We start from the raw sequence: 15,928 nt of genomic DNA on the forward strand, positions 1-15,928 counted from the left end.
AGGTGGCTGTTGCTCCTGGTTGTGCCCCTTTCAGAATTTTGCACCCGAGGCCACTGCCCCTCTGGCCCTCCTCCCACACTATGCCACTGGACTCCACTTCTATTTTTTTTGAAGGAAGCTTTCTTACCTCTAATGACATCTTTGACTCTGATGGTTAGTCTTCTGTGATTCCACATATGCAAAATTTTGCATTGGTCTGGTACAAAATTTTGATTCCTTGATCTGCGTTTGCCTGCTCATTAAAAAAAGAGTTTCTAGTCCTTGTGGCTCTGGATATACGGCAAAAAACATGCAGGCCATGCCTGCTGAATTCAACAGGACCCGGTGGGTGGATCTTCCATGCCAGTCAGGGCACCCTGTCCCTCTAAAACTGCCTGCCTGGATGTTACTTCTGCCATTGTACTATTTCTTCTTGGGGGAAACCTAGCAAGGGCACAAACTTCAAATACTAGGCAGAAAGTCAGGCATGCAAATTAGAAATGCTTATGCAAAAATGAGTATATTTATACAAGCTTAATTATTTTATTTGTGAGACAAATATCACTGGCCTTAAAGCCGAGACCTGCAAATTAATTCCTAGAGACATTCCCACTCGCTGATATCCCAAGCAAGACAGGAGATAATATATTGATTCAGAATTTTTTCTGGACGGTAAGATTTGGATTGCCTTGGTTTGAATATTTTTGAACTGTTTAGGGTTGTGGTTATATGGAGCTCTGTGCAAAGCAGAACCCCATTTCAATGCAACCATAAATAACTGGGTTTCCCGAGAAGTGACCCTGGAACACTTACTTCTAAATAAGAGCATACAGGTTAAGTAAACTTTATATGACTATAAATTCATGCACATGATTTACAATGCTGCTTACTTGCTGTGAATTAATTAAATTAATTTTAAAAGGCGCTAAAGTTACAATTTGTATAATTCACTTTCTAGAAGAGTTAAAGCCAGGTATTTGGATTCTGATTTTTAAGATGTTGAGCAGTCATGATCCAGCCAGTTGAACATTTTTAAGACTTGCCAGTTTCAATAGGAAAGTTATCAGCACTTAATTAAACCCCTATAGAAGCCCATGAGATCTAAAAGCAGTGAAGTTTGACTGAATTGTGCCCAATATATTTTTCTTTTTTGTTTTCAGCCTAATCACTGATAAAACCCAATTTTTAAAAGAAACATTTAGTTTTATTTTATGAAACACTGATTTATTTATTTATTTTAAAAAAAATTGCTAATAAGGTCTCAGGTGGTTTGGAAGTGGTGTTACTTTGGTTGTATAATTAAACTGTGTATTTCTAATTAAATGATAATTAGTTAGCATACTAGCTTCTGAAACACCTCCCCCCCCCCCCCAGTGTCTGCTAGTTTTCTGAGGATCAGAAAATCAGATTTTGTAAAGCCACTTGCATGTGAAAACTTCAGCCCTGACCCAACATTGTACCTTCTTTATTTATGGCCTAGATTTGCAAGCATGGCCTCCCATTGCTAAGGGGCCCTCGTGGCTGAACCCTGTGGAAATCCAATTCATTTCTTCTCCTTGCACCTCAGGCCAACATCTCCCATTCACCTGCTTCTGACTTGCAGGACACAACAGAAGCAACAGCCCATCCACAACCAGCAAAACTACAGCGCTCTCAAAAGTGAGAAATTCAGCTATTACTGAGTTGCATTCGCTATGTGGCAATTGACCTCTTTAAGGCCCTTCTCATCCACACAACTTTCGGAATAATACTTGCCAATTGTCTTTGAAAGAACTGGTCTGTTGAAACGGCTCTCTTTCCTCCGCTCTACCTCAGTCCCAGCTCACAACCAGCAGTTCCTATTTCCTAGTTCCAAAAATATTTTAAAAGGAACAACCAAGGGCTTCATCTTCGAGCTGATATTTACAAGCAGGGTTTGGAAATAGCTCAGCGCTTTTGCACTGGACGTTAAATGCCATTCTCAACAAGCAAGACGGGGGGAGGAGAGTCCGAACAATGCCAGGTCCGTAGGACAGGTTAAGGGCTTTTCACTCATATTATGGTGGTTACATATTTTTAGCCCCAGCACAAGCCTTACAGACAGTGGAACTCAAGACCCTACTTAGGAAACACCCCCCCCCCCAATCTTACTAGGAGTTCACACAAAATAAACAGCGCTTTTCTCTGGAGTTTGCACAATAGTTGCCCATCTCAGACAATACTCTGCTATGCACAACTGCTAACTAGCTTGTTTCTCTGGCTATTTGGGACTTTGCTGCTCTCATTGCAGCAGGATTGCTTTACCCGTCTTCTGCCAAAGAAACAAAATGCAAACATTTTGTCCTCTTCAAATTCTTTATCAAGAAAGCCTCCTGCCACTACTACAGAATTCAGCTGAGATATTTCTTTTATTATGGGCTTTTCAGCATTTCAAACTTGTGGTTAATTTCCTGGTTGTGATTTGTTGACTTTCCGTTAGCCTTCACTTCCAAAATTATTAAATGAGTTTTCTTAAGGGGAAAAAGGTGTAAAATGTTAAAAAAATTAAAAAATCTTACCATACCATTCCCTGGGATGTTCCCCCGTTCCCGCTTGAAATGAATGCAAACTGTGGAAAGAGCATAATATGCTCCTGCCAGGCTCCCAATCATTTGCACAAGGCTGGCGAAAGAGAACTTCCTGGTGGACTGCGCTCTTAGAGTCTTTGTCATTTTTTCTGGTCCCTGGGTTTTTTAGAAGCCCTGAGCACAGGCACTTATTTTCTCTGTGACTGCAAAACTTTTCTTTTGTTTTTTGGACATGATAATTCCAAACAGAAAATGCTTGGCAACTGATAATAATCCGTATAAGATGGAAATGAAAGGGTGAGAACCGAGGGTGTCAAAGCTATGGTATTAGCTGTAAAAGCAAACAAAAAACCTCTGCATAAAACTTGAAATTCTACTGTGGGGGGACGGACGGGGAACCAGTTACTGAAAACAAGGGAAATCCATTTGCATCATTTTAAATGCGAAAATTAAAAAGGTGGAGAAATCGTTACAGGTAATCAAGTGCAACTTTATAAGCCAACCATGATTAAAAAGACAGTTGTCAAGCATTAAAATATTTTACACATGCATATGTTTCAGTTGTATATCTGGCATCTATGAAAAGGCTAAATCCTGCACTTTATTCACATTCACAAAAAATTATTAGCCAGGTAAGACTTGTCTCAGATACTGGCATTTTCTCTCCTGCAAAGCAGATCTACAAACTTGCACCTGCCATGAATCAGACCCTATGATTCATAACTTGGATTTAGTTAAAAAAGAAATACAAAATCTACCACCTTTTCTTACCAGAGACAAGAGAGTCCTCTTTCCCGGGGAGACTCCAACAACACACTGTTCTGGTTCAAAAACAAAGACTGGATCTGCTGGAAGCTGTTTCTACCCAGAAGCTGCTACGTAAAAAGTCGCTGGTATTCTCCAAACTGCTGGTTGCTAAAATTGCCAAGTGGTGGGGAGGGGGGGTAATTTTTCACAATGCTAAATGTCCCAGTCTTTGAAAAGTCCTTTGAGGTGTCTTATATGCAGCAACCAAAAGCAGAAACCTCATGAAATTCTGCTCTGAAAATGCATAGGCAAACACACAAGCTGGATAGTTTTATAGGAGCCAAACAAATATTTCAGACATAATTTTCACTCCAGAACAACTGGTTTCCTTCTTGTGCAACCTTCCTCCCACCCCCAACCCCAGCATCCTGGTACAGCCCTTTTGTTGAATCTAACTAAATATCAATCCTCCATACTAGGTTTGGAATTGGAGGTTAGCTTGATTTCTCTCACCAAATAAAAAAAAAAAGTGCATTTATTATTATTATTTCCACTTGTTAGTTAATTCAAATCTGCAAATATAAAAGTAATAATGGGTCGAAAATAGCGCTTAGGGCTCAAAAATAAAACACGTAACAAATAGGGACAGTAAGTAAGGATATTGCCAGGGAACAATTCCCACCTCCCCCACAAAAAAACCCTTCTTCTAGTCTGATTAAAAACCATTCATGGGGTTATTCAAAGAGATAGCAAGAATTCTGAGAAAGCTGGTGATGTACAATGACATGTAACTTCATATCAGAGAAAATAATATTTTGTAGACCTAATAAGCCAGGGGTCAGCAAACTTTTTCCACTGTCCCTTAGACCTTGTGGGGGGGCAGACTAAATTTTTTTTGGGAGGGAATTAATGAATTCCTATGCCCCACAAATAACCCAGAGATGCATTTTAAATAAAAGGACACATTCTACTCATGTAAAATCACGCTGATTCCCGAACCGTCCGCGGGCCAGATTTAGAAGGCGATTGGGCCAGATCCGGCCCTCAGGCCTTAGTTTGCCTACCCATGTAACAAGCCTTACTAATCAATTTGCTTGTTGACCAATTTGTCTTTTCTCTGCTCTTGGTCTCCTCCTCCCCATTCCCACATATCCAGGCCTCAGATTCGGAGCAGATAAAACTGCAGGCAGGAAGGCAGTGACCATACAAAGGGGAAAATGGGGAGCAGAAGAACTGGGAAAATAACCGTGTTGGCCTCAAACAGCAGAAGGGCAAAAAAAGCAAATGTGGATTCACTTGCATCAATTCGTTGCCCCCTCAACTTGCAGGAACTATCCAGTCCTTCAAACGGGCAAAATTTGATATGGTGTTTGGCGACTGGAATGCTAGGTATTAAGGAAGGCATGGAAAGGGGTGCTATATTATGCCATCTAAGTGGGGAAACGTGATTTGGAGTGTGGACGCTCAAAAGCCAAAATGATAGGAGGGCTTTTGTGGTTGGAATTTGGCAGGAACGCTACTGGGAGAGTCGGCTATCCTATATCCGAATTGGAATAAAGGAAAGGAGGACTCAAACAAATAGGTGGAAGTAGACGGCGTAAAGGTTTTAACAAATGCCAACCTTTATTTTTAGGAAGTTGCTGTTGTTGCTGCTGCTGTATATGTCATGTTTTATTGTTATTTAAGGCTGAGAGGGATAAAAATCCAAATGCATAATAGCAAAAGATAAATAAATGAATTAAGGAAATAAGGCATTGCTCTTTCTCCCTCTCCCTTTCAAGGCAACCATACGGGTAACGTGGAGATTCAAATTCACTTCAGTGACTGAGAGTAGAGTTTTCTGGATGGCTTCCCCTTTACTTTATTTTTCATAACGTTCAGGGTTTTTTTAAAAAAAAAATCTATGCCATTTAAAATATTTATACCTTATCTTTCTGGCAGACACCAGGTCTCCAAGGCAGAATTCAAGAAACATGGGGCCTTTAAAAGGGGGGGGGGGCACTGATGTCCAGAAAAAGTACCGTGTGCCAGCTACTGCTCTTTGAAGCGTCTACAGGGACCCCACAAGGAAAATGCTCCTGTTCCTCACACACTGACATACTGGGCAGGTTATGGGTCCTGGGTTTTCCTAGCAACACCAGTGGTGACCAGTGACCAAAACCGTTGTGTGGAGGGGTGGAAACCAATGGTATTACCTGTCATTTCCCCCGTTAGGTAATTGTAAGACTGGATATATATTTTTAATGAAATACTTTTTATTGCTTTTACAAATACAAAGTGTGAACAAACTAACAATTACATATCTGTCTATAGAGATTCTCCGTATCTCGGGAAGTCCCCCCCCCCCCATGGAGTCTCAGTTTAAACATCTACAACTGCATATTCATCCGTACTCCAAATTTTATATTGAACCTTACCATCCATAATAATTTTTACACTACAAGTGAATCAAAATCCTGCTCTTGTTTCCATCTGCTTACAGTGGTCACCCAAATAACTTATATTCCACCCCCCCCCCAATACTTTAATTAAGTTATTTTCCTCTTGGTGTCTGCGTTTTCCAGTCAGTTTTGCCATTTCGGCATAGTTCATCAGCTTGGTTTGACATTCTTCTCTGGTAGGGACTTAGTCATATTTAAGACTGGATTTAATGGTCATAGTGCCCCTCTTCTTTAGAAGATCCTGTTTATCACTTCTTTTCCTACTACAAAATGTGCTAAGCAAGCCCCGCTGCATTTAGGGGTTCCCTCCTGCTCATTCTACTGAGTGGGACACTGGACCTCTGTCCTAAAGTCTTGTTCTTCTTCATGTGGGTCTCAGCCCATAAACATTCAGTTCTGTGTACAAGACTGTGATCTTGCATCTGGTGGTTACTTGATTATTGCAGCATGAACTTTCATGGGCAATGGTCTGCTTCATTAGACGCAGGACACAAACAATTAGCCCTCAACGTCTTAATTTGCGGGAAAACATTTTTTTTAAAAAAATCCCTAAGCCGCGGGGTTAGAATTTCACCAGACACAGGAAATATTATGGTTCCTGCCCCAACCACCCTGGACAATTTTTTTTTTTTGGGGGGGGGGAATCGTAAAATACTGCTTATCTCATTGAGATTTGGCGGGGAGGGGGGCACAGAGGAGTGTCTGCACTCAAACTTTAAACTACAGGTAGACTAATGGTTTGATTAACAGGAGAGTCTGTGTCATTTCATTTCATAGCGTTAAACTCCACAACAATGATGCTATATTCTTCTGACTCTTCATTAAACCCAAGCTCTTGCCTTCTCACTTGTAATAATGCAAATCTTTTGTTCTCATCTTTCTTATTTGAACTAATATGATTCAAAGCTCTCTGTGGGTGTGTGGGTGTGCGTGTGCGCACACGAATACACACACATACAGACTGTTGCCCTAAACACTTTATGTGAAGAGAAGGTGACCATTTGCCAGGGCCATAAACTTAGGTCCCCTTATTGCAAGTTGTGAGTACCGTATTTTTTGCTCTATAAGACTCACTTTTTCCCTCCTAAAAAGTAAGGGGAAATGTGTGTGCGTCTTATGGAGTGAATGCAGGCTGTGCAGCTATCCCAGAAGCCAGAACAGCAAGAGGGATTGCTGCTTTCACTGCGCAGCGATCCCTCTTGCTGTTCTGGCTTCTGAGATTCAGAATATTTTTTTTCTTGTTTTCCTCCTCCAAAAACTAGGTGCGTCTTGTGGTTTGGTGCATCTTATAGAGCGAAAAATACAGTATATTGGATCAGATGGCTTGGCTGGATCAGGTAAGCTTAGCCAGTCTCTCTTTCCCTGCATATCCTGGACTACCAAAGCTCAACTGAGTTTCCAAGGGCAAGGCTTGAATTCTCCCGCAGTCCTACCACTTTTAAAAAATGAAATAAAATCAAACCAGTAGCTTTTCTTTTTCGTCTTTGGAATTTCATTTAAAGCCCCTGATCTACTTTGAAATGTCCTCTTAGCTGCACACTTTTTGTAGTTCAATTCAGACTATGGCAACACTCTTAAACTTTGCTCTATTCAAAAGCACTAATTCTTGCCCAAGGGTGAAGGGGGGAGAAAGGTGTCATGTTTTGCATGTTTGGCTTTAGGCGCCTCGCTGAGAAGGCTCCTGTCAAAATTAATTGGGGGTCCCTGGAAATGGGTAAAGGAAAGCTGAGGAAGGGGGGGAGCAAAATATTTGGCCTGTCCTTTCTTTAGATTTGAATTCCACTCCCATTTTGTCAAGCAGCCCAGATCCACATGGATACACACAAACACACGCATGCATGCATGTATCTGAGGTGGAGCGAGATTTGTTCAAGGCAGAACTGAATTCAAAGTTTCCAATTTTAGAATGAAAAAATTTGGCTTAAGAGAGATTATCCACTGACTCAGGCCCACCTTTTCCCGGCACTGGCCGTGCAATTTACTCCTTTCCAAGTTAAACTCTGCACACCCATTTTCAGCACACATGTGTCATTCGGGCTGCAATCCTAGGCACATTGACTCAAGAGAAAGCCCCATGAAATATCAGAGGATTTAGTTCTGAGTATGCATGCAGAAGAGTGATGTTGAACAGCTGTAGTTGACTGCACACTTACTCAGGAGGAGTCAGGGCTGCGGAAAGGACCTTGGAGGCCTCTCCTGGGGAAAGTGATCCTTAGCCACAACTCTGAGCCCTGAGCAATGTTCACCCATTTGCTTACTCTCAGCACCACGGGGACCAAACCAACCAACAAACATGGCATCAGACTGAAACAAGTACCCTATAGAGACAAGTAACCAGGTGCAGGATAAAGATCAGAAAACTGTCAAAAACTCAGACCAGCCTCTGCTGTTCCGCTTCTGTTTCACTACAAGTAGGTTCCACAGGAGAGCATATATAGGGGCTACTTCTAACAGAGAAGCTAGTCAGGACCTCAGTGAAAGCATGCTCATTTGAGGGTTTCAGGAGTCAGGACACAGCCTGAAATAGAAGCTTGATATCTCAATCCTAATCACACACAGGGCCAGAGTAGATACTATGCTGGAGAGGTGTGAACAGCCTCCATTTTTGAGGGAAAGGGGTGTTGTTTTCTTTAACTAAAAGGCAACCACTGGGGTCTATCAGTTCAAATGGAGAACTTAACTCTCTTCCCCTTCTGTCATTTTTCTGCTCAGAATTGCCCTCCCTAAGCTGCTTTATTCCAGCAGAGAAAAGGATATGGGGATCCCATATCTTTTCCCTGTGGGTGGAAAAGCAGCTGGAGGAAGCAAACACCAGGGGGAACTTGCAGAAGGGGGTAGGGTTAAGCGGCTGCTGCTCTTGACAGTTTTCCAGTTTAAGAAAGGATCAGGAGAATATGTCTGTGACTCCTGCATAGTGTCCATTTTGGCCCTTCCTAGAAAGCACATTCCACTGATTTCAGTGCAACTTACTTTCCAACCCAAGTATGCTTTGGCCTACAGTGGCATGCAATCGACAAATGAACATAATAGCTATGCAAACCTGAGCTTGGTGTCAACTCAGCAGTGCCACAGAGTCATCTCCTCATATTTTTCATCCGGTAGAGAACAAACATGCAACCTATAGCGTAGCACACGTGTCAGCCCAAGACATTTGTCTCCTAAGGAGTGACACTGCATAATACCAAAAAGTGCCCTCCAGGATCCTCTTCAATGGTACAGACAGGTTGGGGTTTTTGTGTGTCTGTGTGGCTAGCCTCTCCAAAACTTTCTAAGGACTCATAAAGCTAACAGTCCTTGCAACATACATACATCTAAACAATCATTATGTCTTACTCCCACCACTCCCCCAATTCTGAGTGAGACGGAAGTCAGCTGAAATTCCTACTATGGCTGTGTTTAGTGAGAACTCGCTGCATCTGTGATGATAGACTGGGCAAAAGATGTAGGACATAATATAATGTTGGAGGATTGGGAAAGATTGTGGAAGAAAGGGATCAAGTTCTCTGCATGTACTGTGTTATAGGAAAATATAATGAAAATGATGTACAGATGGTATTTGACCCCTGTAAAATTAGCAAAGATATATCATAACTGTGACAATCTATGTTGGAAATGTAAAGAAAAGGAAGGAACCTTTTATCATATGTGGTGGACCTGTCCCAAGGTGAAAGACTTCTGGGAAAAGATTTATAATGAATTGAAAAAAATGTTGAAATATACATTTATAAAGAAACCAGAGGCCTTTCTTCCAATAACAGGCTTGGAATTGCCCAAGAAAGATGTTAAATTATTTTTGTATGCTACAACTGCTGCTCGAATTTTACTTTCCAGTGCTGGCTTTTAAATCTGCATCCACACAACATGTAGCCACAATGCACAATGTATCCTATACTTTGCTATCAAATGCTACAGTTTGATGTATTGATTCTCAAACCAGCTTCACATCGATTGTAGTCCTTACACCATGCCTAATTCATTTCTAACCAAGGTACGAACACCTTTGCATGGGGTAAAGACATCCCCACTCTGTCAGCATCCTCAGGTGCGTACACAAACAAAAACAAATATGACACAAATGAACCTGTGCTGATGTGAACATCTGGGGAGAGAGGGTTGTGAAACATGAGGGGGGCAGCTTCACTGAGCTCTAAGGTGGTAATGTGAATTCCACCCTAGAATTCTTTGAGAGTTGCATCCAAACCTTATTCATGCCTTTGGTGAATGAATTTGGAGCACAGATGGGAAACTTAAGGACATGAGGGTTGCTCTTCTCTCTCCCTCCCCCCTTTGGCATTGGCTTAGAGATGATGATGGGACAGGACACACATGCATAATAAAAACTGATTAGCCGGAGTGACATCTGATTTTTTTCTGACATTCTGTTAAACCAAAGAGCTGTTTCCTTGAGGTTAAAGGGTTGTAGGACACATTGCAGATTTCATATAAGTCGTTTATTCCAAAATTAGAAATCCAACTAAACTGTGAGTCTGCTGTCGTTTCGCATTCACTGACACCAATCAAGATGACTCAGTGTCTACCATTTTTGCACCAACTGGTGTGGAGCTTCAAACAAGCCCTTCTGCAATTCACACATTGTAGGCCAGTTGCACTGTGTTTTGCTGGCTTTCTACCACCAAAGTCAACAGCAGATGTGGCAACGCATTTGCTAGCAGATAGGCCTGTGTGACTTAACTATCTATCTACTTCCACCAACAAACACTAATTAATAAATGGTGATGGTGATAATGACGAGGAGTCTGCTGTCCCAAACAGATACATGCAAAAGGTCAGGTCATTGCAATGTGGCTGTTATTAATAATCATCATCATTATGTCCACACCTAGAGTGACGCCCACAAGCGAACTGGTTCCTCAGGTAGCTAATATTCCTAGGAGGCTGGGAGAGAAAGGTGGCCTAATGAGTCTCTTGCCCAAGTACAAACAAAATCTTCCCAGCAGGAAGCCACAAGATTTGTTCCACAGGTAGAATTAGAGGCGCCATGTTTTCTTTGTCATTCAGATGACCATCTCTCTACTCCCGGACTGCTTGGTTTCTGTGAAGTGCCTTTTAACCCCCTTCCTAAAATATCAATTGCTTAGAATGGAGAAAGTGTGTCCACAGCCTTACAGTCCTTCTCCTTTAGGTGAAACTGGACATTTTGCCACAACATTTCTCTCTCTCTCTTGTTTGCAAAATGGAGGCCGATTTTTGTGGGATGGATGGACACATCAGCCACCATTCCAACATCCCTGACAAGCAACAATCCTGCAGACCTGCTCCCCGAGAACAAAAACCCAAGGAGTTTCAGGAGGGTTTATACTCCCAACCAAGCATGATGAAGGCTGCAAGCCTACTTACCTAGGAATAAGCTCAAAGGGGCTTCCTTCTGAGTAGACATGTACACAATTGCACTGTAAAAATCACCATCGTAAGGTACATTTCCCCTTCAGTTTGTCCTACAACCTAACAAAGCACTACCCAAAAACCAAAGAATGCATTGGTCCTACATTTGTTAATGTGACAGAAGTGCACACTTGCAAGATGGCACAGAAAGTCACTGCCACAAAGTCAGCCATCTCCAAAGCTGGCCCAATTGTTGCTGTGTAATGGGGAGGGGAGAGGAATCCTCCAGCAGTGCAGTTTGGTAGATATGATATTTTCGATATAATAGTCTTGAGTATGGGTGGATGGGGGGAAGGCTATTCAGTGTATAACATGCCTTACTTCAGGAAAAAAGAGTGCTCCTGCTCTTTCTGCTGTGTGAGAGTCCTGGACTTGCCCACTCTCAAAGCCCTGTCCTGGAGGTATTACTGACTTTGATCTCTCAATAATTTAGCAAACTCTTGGAATTATTATTATTATCATCATCATCATGAGATATCACCTTTTAAAAATAAAGTAAAACTGAAATAACTGCAGTTCAGCTGTCAGGCCTTGTTGGTACAATTCCCTTCAGACGCAAACACTGCAGAGCCTCCCGTGCAAACGCTGACCCAGCCGGCCTACACTGTCTCGCGGAAATCTCCCGGTTCCCAGGAAGGAAAGAAAGCAATATTTAATTCAGCTGCTGCGATGATCAAACGCTTTCGGCTGCATCTCCTCCGTAGTCCTGACTGCCTTACCGGAATAAAAAAAACGTTAAAGCAGAAGGGAAATAGAAAAGGGAGGTGCACCCAAAAAGTTACCACAAAAAGTTGCTTTAAAGAGAGTCTAAAAAGAACCTCAAGCAACTGATTTTAGAGCCAGATTCCTTCTTCCTCCACTCAAATACAGCCCCCCCCAAATAGTTTTTTTAAACACCTTGTGCAATAAAAATAAAATTCATTTCTGCAGATCCGAAAGCGCTGGCATTCAACCAGCAGAACAAAGCAAAACTTCTTGCGGTTGCGCAAAGAAAGGGAAAGCGCGGCGCTCTCCGGACCTTTGCGCGGGATTTGCTGCGCCGGGAAGTTCTCCGGCGCCAGCTTTTGCGATGGCTCCCCTTCCTTGCGCAGGAGAACTTCCCAGCAGACCGGGTCCTTGGCGGTCCTCCCCGCTACCCGGGGCCTGCCGACGGGCGCACTCCGAGGCGCGCACCCCTTTCGCCTCCTAAGGGCTGCCCGCGCAGTGCCCACACAGAACGCCGCGGGGGTCCCGCTTCCATTTTCAAGGCGCCGTTACTTTTTCTCTCGGGGTAGAGACAGGCGCAAAAAGTCTGAAATAAAACCCTGGAATCGCCCCAAGAGACGGTTCTGGACTTTATCTCCTCACCGCTTCGTGAGGCCTCTTGCGCTGCTTGGAGCTTTTCTGTTTTGGCACAGAGGAAAAGTCGTGCGGGGGGAGGGGAGGTGGGGACGAGAGAGAGAGAGAGAGAGAGAGAGAGAGAGAGAGAGAGAGAGAGAGAGAGAGAGAGATCGGCTTCGAAGAAGATCCCCAAAGATGATCGCTTTGGCCCGCCACAGCACCAAGTTCGGAAGCAAGGGCCAGTACCTAAGTTCGCGGAGTCTTGGTGGCTACAAGCACGTCACTGCCTATTTTAAATGGGCTGGGGGCATTTAAGATGGCTAAGCAGTTCCACCAACAAGTTGAGGGAACACGGTCTGCGCTGGAGCCTCGTTCACACGTTCACGCGCGCGCACACCGAAGGGAGCCCTGGCGGGGTCGCGGCGGTACCTGCGCTCACGCTCATCCCCCGGTGCCCCGCTGCTGCTGCTCCTCTCCTCTCCCCCTCACTTTCCCCGACGGCCGAAGTATCGACTGTAAGCTCCTCCGGGCAGCGACCTCTTTATGCCGCTCGCAAAAGCCCCGCGCGGCGCGAAATAATAGCAATAAATAAATGGAACGGCGACGACAACGGCAACCTAAGTAAGGACTTTCCTCCGAGTGGCTTCCGAGATCTTCCTATCAGGGAAGGAGAGGGCTTTTGGCCTCTCTCGCCCTGGGGGACCCTCTTCCCCTATTTTTGGGGTAAGATAACGGCGGGCGCGGATCCCTTGCGCAAAGCTGACAATTGTTAAAGACACGATTTGTACAGAACGGGGGGAGGAGAGGAAAGGAAAAGCCGGAAGGGCACCTGTGGACTTGCTTGACCTGACACCGCTTCAAATGAAAAGGCGCGGGGATTTGGGGAGGGGGACCTCTAGGTTTGGTTCTCTCTGCGTCTTTTCTGTCGCCATTGGGGAACATGAGTCCAGGGAGAGGAAGGGGGACCCTCCGGGACCCCCCCCCACCCCAATTGGTTCTTTGTTCGCATAGAAAGCAGCAGCGCCTTCGACCCGGTCGTGACCTTCGCCCATCCTGACTATCCCGTCCGCCACCTCCCTCTTCGCGCGCCTCCAGGGTTAGCCACACCCCGACCCGAAGGAGGCTTTGATTTCGCCTGTTACTTTGCAAAGTCGAAGCCCCCGGGTAGGGGCGGCGGCGGCGGCGGCGGCGGGGCTGTGGCAGGCCGAGCACAAAGGCGGGATTGTCCGCCGCTGCTTCGGAGGGAAAGTATTAATCAGAGAGGAAATTATTGATTTCCACGGCACGTACCATGACGGTGGAGAGAAATTGGCCCAACATCAGAATCCCATATATATTTTTTATCCTCAGACAAAAATAAAAAAAGGAAAAAGCCAAGCACCACCAAGAGCAGGCCGGAGGACAGCGCAATCTCTCTCCACAAACCCTTCGACTTCTTGCTGCTGCTGCTGCTGCTGCTGCTGCTGCAGTGGAGCAGGCGGCGGAGGAGGCGCAAAGTGTGGCTCCTCGGCGAAGGCCCGAAGTGGACGAGCGGCGGCTGCAAAGTCCGGCGGGGAGCGACCCGCCCAAAGGGGACGAGCGTTCGCCCGGCCCCGGGCAAGCGAGGAAACCGCGCTGGCCGCGCCGATCTTCCCAACCCCGCTTGGATCGTGTTTTACTCGCGCGGCTGCTTGAGTCGGAAGGAAATTGGTCTCCCAAAGACTGGAGAAATGCCACTTTCTGTGCCGCCCGATTTGCAACACTTCCAAGCTGGAGCGGTGCACTTTAGCGGAAGGGAGGGTGGCAGAGCGAGGGAGAGAAACCGGGCGCGCGGGGGGGGGGGGGAGAGAGGCAGAAGTGGGAAGGGGGGGAGAGAGATAGAGACCGAGCAAGCCGCGTCGTGTGTTAGGAGCCCCCGTGGGCTTTCCACTCTTTCGGGGGCTCGGCTCCTCGCTCCTTCCCTCCCTCCCTTTTCCTGCCCCGACCTACAGCCCCACCACTGCCCTATTTCTGGGTGTGGGGAGAGAAGGCGTGTGAGTTAGAGAGCAGCGAAGTAACGGCGCGCTCCCGAGTGACTGGGCGAAATCGCGCCCGCCGCCGCCTTCGGAGTTCAGTCGAGGCCGCTCCTGAGCCGAAAGAAAGGCGAGCGGCGTGGGGGGGGAGAGAGGAAAACAGGCAACGAAATCTGGGGGTTCCGAGAAGCGGATGGAAAGCTAGAGAGAAATCAAACATCGTGGCCCCTAGGGAGTGTGCACCGGGGGCAGAAGGAAACCAATGATCTGGGGCGGCGGGGGGGGGGGTGGAATTGGAGTGGAAGAGGGGCGTCTTCCCCGAGTGGCCAGGAATCGGGGGACGTGGAGAGGAAACTGCTCGAGGAGTTCGGCTGCTGCTGCTGCTGCAGCAAAGGATCGATCCCGGGGAGACCCGCCGGGATCTAGAAATCTCAAGAGAGGAAGGGGGAAGGAGGAGGACCACCCCCCCCCCGATTCCCGGCCTTGCCTTGTGCGACGAGCACCGCGCGCGCACGCACAAAAACTTCGCTCTGGTTTCTTGTGTTTCCTCCCGCCCCCGTGGGAGTGAGGGTGGGATTTCATCCTTTATGTCGAAAAAGAGTTTGAGCCAAACCAAAACTAGGTAACGGATGCGGCCGAGGAAGGGGGGGAGGAGAGAAACGCCCCACCCGCCACGTTTGCTGCCCTGGAAATCTAGGCCGGCCCTGCTTTGACTCCGCCGCCGCCGCCGACTGACTCCCGTTTGGCACTTCCCCCGCCCCCAAAGACAGGAATGGCTCCGGGGGTCCTCCGTAACGTGCGCGAGTCTTGTTTTAACGAGCGGCGGCCCCGACCCCGCCGCTCCTTTCGCACGGACCCCTCTCTTCAGGAGGTGGGGGGCGCCTGGACAAAGACGTCCTGCCCCCATTTTCCTCTCTTCAGAAACAATAGCTTAGACCTTCCCTCCCTCCCTTCAGAAGCCAGAGAAGAGCGAAGCTTTCGGGATTTTTTTTTTCCTTTCCTTTTGGCGGGAGGGAAGCGGCAGAACCAAACGCGCCGAACCTCTCCGCGCCAAGTCCGCGCACGCGCCCCTTCCGCCTCGGCTCGCCCGCCGGCCAGCGAGCAAGCAAGCAAGCGCTGAGGGAAAAGTTCAGGCGCGAGCCTGGCGGGGTCAAGCGGGCGGGGGAAGCCTTTCGCCTGCCTGGCTCTTCTCCCAGGTCCGGGGGCGCGGACAGCTGGCTGGGGCCCAGCTCCAGCCTCCCCCTTCAGCTGGACCGGGCTGCGGGGTGGGGGTTGCCGACGCGGCTTGCGCGCCTCAGGCGGAGAGGGACGGAGCTGGACACTTGTATGTGGCGTGTGTACGTGCTGCCTTGTGGCCGCCTCCCCGCTCGCCATGGAACTGGCTGAGGCGCGGTTGCTCCGAGCGGCTCCATCGGCGTCCCGCGCTCCGGCGTCCTCCTTCGCGCCTCGCCTCTTGCCGCCGCGAGCGCAGGGGCGTTGTGAGCGGCGCTGCGCCGCCAAG

At 46.8% G+C, this 15,928-nt stretch overlaps 2 protein-coding genes across 7 annotated transcripts in view; both read right to left on the reverse strand.

The window, feature by feature from the left end:
- NFIX (nuclear factor I X) overlaps positions 1-14,080 on the reverse strand; it is a 249,515-nt gene extending 235,435 nt beyond the window's left edge. For 2 of the 6 annotated variants that reach the window (XM_083719284.1, XM_083719283.1), the window contains exon 1: positions 3,297-3,415. The gene's annotated coding sequence lies outside the window, so the exon portion shown is untranslated. Of the gene's footprint in view, positions 1-3,296; positions 3,417-13,726 lie in introns of those variants that run through there. The other 4 variants (XM_083719291.1, XM_083719286.1, XM_083719288.1 and 1 more) reach the window with 4 other exon arrangements.
- The window catches only part of LOC310834806 (tetratricopeptide repeat protein 39A-like), a 501,953-nt gene that overhangs the window by 281,636 nt on the left and 204,389 nt on the right, over positions 1-15,928 (reverse strand). The window lies entirely within an intron of this gene.

The sequence above is a fragment of the Podarcis gaigeae genome (genome assembly GCF_964106915.1).
Source record: "Podarcis gaigeae genome assembly, chromosome: 17".
NCBI lineage: Eukaryota > Metazoa > Chordata > Lepidosauria > Squamata > Lacertidae > Podarcis > Podarcis gaigeae.